The sequence below is a fragment of the Lipotes vexillifer genome, unplaced genomic scaffold (assembly GCF_000442215.2).
Source record: "Lipotes vexillifer unplaced genomic scaffold, Lipotes_vexillifer_v1.1 scaffold963, whole genome shotgun sequence".
In the NCBI taxonomy this organism is placed as follows: domain Eukaryota; kingdom Metazoa; phylum Chordata; class Mammalia; order Artiodactyla; family Lipotidae; genus Lipotes; species Lipotes vexillifer.
Window position 1 is genome coordinate 373024 of NW_006780023.1, and position 5857 is coordinate 378880.

Consider the following 5857-nt stretch of genomic DNA (forward strand, 5'->3'; position numbering starts at 1 on the left):
TCTCTCTTCTCCTTCAGGGACCCCTATAATGCAAATGTTATTGTGTTTAATGTTGTCCCAGAGGTCTCTTAGGCTGTCTTCATTTCTTTTCATTCTTTTTTCTTTATTCTGTTCTGCAGCAGTGAATTCCACCATTCTGTCTTCCAGGTCACTTATCTTTTCTTCTGCCTCAGTTATTCTGCTATTGATTCCTTCTAGTGTATTTTTCATTTCAGTTATTGTATTGTTCATCTGTTTGTTTGTTCTTTAATTCTTCTAGGTGTTTGCTCTTTAATTCTTCTAGGTCTTTGTTAAACATTTCTTGCATCTTCTCAATCTTTGCCTCCATTCTTTTTCCTATGTCCTGTATCATCTTTACTGTCATTATTCTGAATTCTTTTTCTGAAAGGTTGCCTATCGGCACTTCATTTAGTTGTCTTTTGGGGGTTTTATTTTGTCCCTTCATCTGCTACACAGCCCTCTGCCTTTTCATCTTATCTATCTTTCTGTGAATGTGGTTTTTGTTCCACAGGCTGCTGGATTGTAGTTCTTCTTGCTTCTGCTCTTTATTAAGTCTTTAAAAATGATATTATTCAAGTGACACACAAGGGAAATGAGTGATGAGAAGAGGAGGTACTATTACAAAAGTGGTCCCAGGACATTAGATTTATCACAAGATCCTTTCCATGAGTCAGTTCATCTTTTCCATTTTAGTTTCAGGGAGGATATTTGACCCCTTGGAATTAGGAGTCTTCTCCTACTTTCACCAAATTACTAAAACCAATGAATATTCAAGTGAAACCTTATCCAAATTTGGGGCTTGCCTGACCACAGAGGACCCTCTGCCTGAGTTATTGCTCCTGAAACTCACACAGCTATCTCTGGAGAGCACAGAATGGAGGCTAAGTTTCTTGGATGAGATGCAGTAAGTTTTCCAAGGATGTGGTTGATCCAAGAATATACACAGCTAATTTATAAAAAAGCAGCTACCTTGAGGATAACACATGAAGGATTCCAGAGGTCAAGAATTGACCTCAGTCCATATGGGGGAATCTCACTGGTGTGAACTGAAAAAGCTTACATGAAGCTATAGGCTATCTAAAACCTCTGACAATGGTATTTTATGTCTCAGACAGAAAGAGGTCAAAGATGAAGATCCTGAAATACAGACTCTCTGCATTAGCAGGGAGACTGATGGTATCTGGGCTGGCTGGAATGAGGCTGGGGAGTCGGAAATGCCTTCCTTCTGCTGGTGTTAGTCCTGATCCTAGGATTTAAATGTTATTTTCAGTTTAAAAGAGTCCGATAGGTCTATATATTTTAATATATTTTTATAGAAGAGGAGAATTTTTCCATAGTCTTAAGAGTCTCTCTAGAAGCCAATAAGCCATGTTAAAAGAGGCCCAGATTATCTGTCTTCCTTCATCTTTATGCCTCTGCAACATCATGCATTACTTCATAGGACTGGTATGTGACAGATTCTATTTTGAGTCTTCCGATGACTCCTTCATTTAGTCTTTCTTGAGAAGCAGAGTTCAGAAAAATCTGTGCAACTGGAAGCCGTCTCCCAGTCCCCTGGATCTTGCAGTCCTAGTTTCAAAGAGGTCAGTGTCTTAAGGGCCATGTGGAGGCTCCAGTGTGATCCCAGGAAAATGCATTCCTTGTGCTAAGAAGTTATCTACAGAGCATCTTAGACGGAGTTCTGTTCGGTGCTGTAGTGACATAAGATGTCTGTGCCTGAAGAACTTTTTGAGTTGTTAAATAATGGGACTGTTTTAGTAAACCCAATAAACCCTAGTTAATAAAACTCTCCATTGATGTGGACAGTATTCATTTCCAATAAAACTAGCAAGACAGGAACCTCACACAACAAGCCACGCTGTTCTAACTTGTTGGAAGATACTGCAGCTGAAACCTACAGCCATTTTCACTCCATCTTCCTTACTGATATTTGGCTTGATCAAATGCTTAACACCTGTGCAAAAGCCACTCAAAAAGACTTTTTGGTATCTGTCATTCTAAATTCCAAGCATGGCACACTGACTCAGAGATTTTTGTTTGTTTCAGTGGTAAAATACACATAACATAAAACTGGCCCTTTTAACCATTTTTCAGTGTATAGTTCAGAGCCCTTAAGTACATTCATATTGTTGTGCAACCATCACCACCATCCATGTCCAGAACTGCTTCATCTTCCCAAAATGAAACTCTGTACTAATTAAACAATAACTTCCCACTCCCCCCCTACCCCCAGCCCCTGCAACCACCATTCTACTTTCTGCCTCTATGAATTTGACACAGGTATATCATATAAGTGGAATCATACAATATGTGTCTTTTTGTGTCTGGCTTATTTCACTCAGCACAATGTCCTCTAGGTTCATCCATGTTGTAGCATGTGTTAGAATTTTATTGCTTTTAAAGGCTCAAATATATACTGCTGTGTATAATACGTATAAATATACACACACACACACACACACACACACACACATACACACACAGTGGACCCTTGAACAACATGGGTTTGAACTGTGCAGGTCCACCCATATTCAGATTTTTTTCACTAAATATGTACTGCAATATTACATAATCCATGGTTGATTGTTCCTTGGATCCTGAACTGTGGATATGAGGACAGGTGAAAAGTTATATGCAGGTTTTTGACTGTGCAGAGGGTCAGCGCCCATAACCCCTGAGACGTACAAGGATCAACTGTATGTATATATCTGTCTGTATATATGTATATATACATATATATATATATACACACACCAATACCATATTTTGTTTATTCATTCATCTGTCAATGGACACTTGAGCTGCTGCCACCTTTTGGCTATTGTGAATAATGCTACTATGAACATGGGCATACAAATATCTGTTAAGAGTTCCTGCTTCTCTGGGTATATACCCAGAAGTGGAACTGCTGGATCGTACTGTAATTCTATTTTTTTTTTTTTTTTTGGAAAAATCACCATACCATTTCTCACAGTGGCTGCACCATTTTACATTCCTACCAGCAATGGGTTCCACTTTCTTCACATCCTTGTCTACGCTTGTAACTTTCTGGGTTTGTTTTTTGTTTGTTTGTTTTGTTTTTTTGATAATAGCTATCTTAATGGGTGTGAAGTGATATCTCATTGCGGTTTTGACATGAATTTCCCTAATGATTAGATACTGAGCGTCTTTTCATGTGCTTAGTAGCCACTTGTATACCTTTGGAGATGTGAAGTCTTTTGCCCATTTAAAATTGGAGTTGTTGTTGTTGAGTTGTAGTTTAAAAATATATATTCTGGATATCAATCCCTGATAAGACATACAATTTGTGAGTATTTTCTCCTATTCTGGGGGTTTCCTTTTCACTCTGTTGATAGTGCCTTTTGATGCACGGAAGTTCTTAATTTTGATGAAGTCCAATTTAACTATTTTTCTTTTCTTGACTATGCTTTTGGTGTCAGAAAATCATTGCCAAATCCAACGTCCTAAAGCTTTCTCTTTTTTTAAAAGCTTTTTTACTATGTTTTCTTAGAAGTTTTAGCTCTAACATTTACATCTTTGATCATTTTTTAATATTTATTTATTTATTTTAAAATATTTATTTATTTATTTAATTTATTTATTTGGCTGAGCTGGCTCTTAGTCTCAGCATGCAGGCTCTTAGTTGTGGCATGCGGGATCTAGTTCCCTGACCAGGGATCGAACCTGGGCCCCCTGCATTGGGAGCGGAGTCTTATCCACTGGACCACCAGGGGAGTCCCAAATCTTTGGTCGTTTTGAGTTAATTTTTGTACATAGTGTAAGGTAAGGGTCTAACTTAATTTTTTTTGCATTTGCATTTTTTTGCATTTGGAGATCCAGTTTTCCCAAACCATTTCTTAAAAAGACTGCCTTTTTCCCATTGAACAATTTTGGCACCCTTACTGAAAATCATTTGACCATATATGTGAGGGTTCACTTCTGGGTTCTCTATTATATTGCATTGGTGTATATATCTGTCTTTATGGCAGTACCACGCTGTTTTGATTGTCAAAGAATTATAGTAAGTTTTGAGATCAGGAATGTTAGACCTCCAACATTGTTCTTTATTTTCAAGATTGTTTTGACTATTTGGGGTTACTTGATAAAATTCCATAATAATTTTAGGATGAATTTTCTATTTCTGAAAAAAAGTGTTGAGATTTTGATGAAGATTGCATTGAATCTGTAGATCATGTTGGGTAGTATTGACACCTTAACAATATTAAACCTTCTAATCCGTGAACATGGGATGTGTTTCCATTTATTGATGTGTTTAATTTCTTTCAGGAATGTTTTGTAGTTTTCAAGTGTAATTAACCTCCTTGGTTAAGTTTATTGCCAAGTATTTCATTCTTCTTGATGCTACTGTAAATTGAATTGTTTTCTTAATCTCCTTTGGACTGTTCATTATTAGGGTACAGAAGCACAACTGATTTAAAAAAAACACACACACACACAACAGATTTTTGTGTGTTGATTTTGTATCCTGCAACTTTGCTGAATTTTCTTATTGGTTCTAACAGGGTGTCTGTGTGTGTGTGTGTGTGTGTGTGTGTGTGTGTGTGTGTGATCTTTAGGGTTTCCTACATATAGGATCTTGTTACTTGCAAGCAGAGATAATTTTACTTCTTCCTTTCCAATTTGGATGCCTTTTATTTCTTTTATCTTGCCTAACTGCCCTGAATAGAGCTTCTAGTACCATGTTGAATAGAAGTGGTGAAAGTGAGCATTCTTACCTTATTCCTGGTCTTAGAGGAAAAGCTTTCAGTCCTTCACCATTGTATATGTTGGCTGTGGGTTTTTCATATACGGCCTTTATTATGTTGAAGAAACTTTTTTCTAATCCTAGCTTGTTGAGTTTTCTTATTATGAAAGGTGTTGAATTTTGTCAAATGCTTTTTTCTATATCAATTGAGATCATGGACCCTGAGATTTTGTAATGAGAGAAATGGCTTTTATTCTTAGCCCCTAGCCCCTGCACACAAATTGGGGGAGGCTTCAGCAATTAAGAACTTACAGTTTTATTTCATGAAACTCTGTTCTCTTCCATACCTCTCAATGAAGCCAACCACTGTTGTCAATTACAGCAATCAGATCTAGGTATTTACTTTTCTTGACCTATGTACTGTTTTTTTTTAAACTCAGCTATAGCTAACTATAGCATCCCCTCTTTCTTGATAATAATTAGACGAAACAGTAAATCAATTTGGACTTACTGATGAATGACTGGCTAGAAACAATATTTAATGGGATGAATTTAATTTTTAAATGGCCACATAGTAAAATGAACTTTTTTGGGCATGTATAGTTCTAGGAATAAGTGCATGTACAGATTCATGTAACTACCACCACAATCAGGATACAGCTCAGTACCATTGCCCTAAAAAGACTCCTGCATTCTATCCTTTTATTATCCTCCCCCTACCTTGAATTCCTGGCAACTAATAATCATTATTTTGTCTTTTTGAGAATGTCATACAGTGTATAACATATATGTGTGAGGGGAAGCTTAAGTGTGACTGATGGCTTTGCTAGCAGTCATTCTGAATAACAGAACTATTCTAAACCAGGAACCTGGCATAATCATCATCATGGTATGAGAGAATAATCATAGATTCGTATGTTGTATCAACCTCAGAACTTCTATCAGTCTGCTAGGAAGAGTGTTAGCCCAATTATAAGACTAATGGTTGAAGACTGGTGCCAATCTTTGAGCAACTGGATCATAAGAAATAAGAAATAACAGAATGTGGGCTTCCCTGGTGGTGCAGTGGTTAAGAATCTGCCTGCCAATGCAGGGGACGTGGGTTCGAGTCCTGGTCCAGGAAGATCCCACATGCTGCAGAGCAACTAAGCC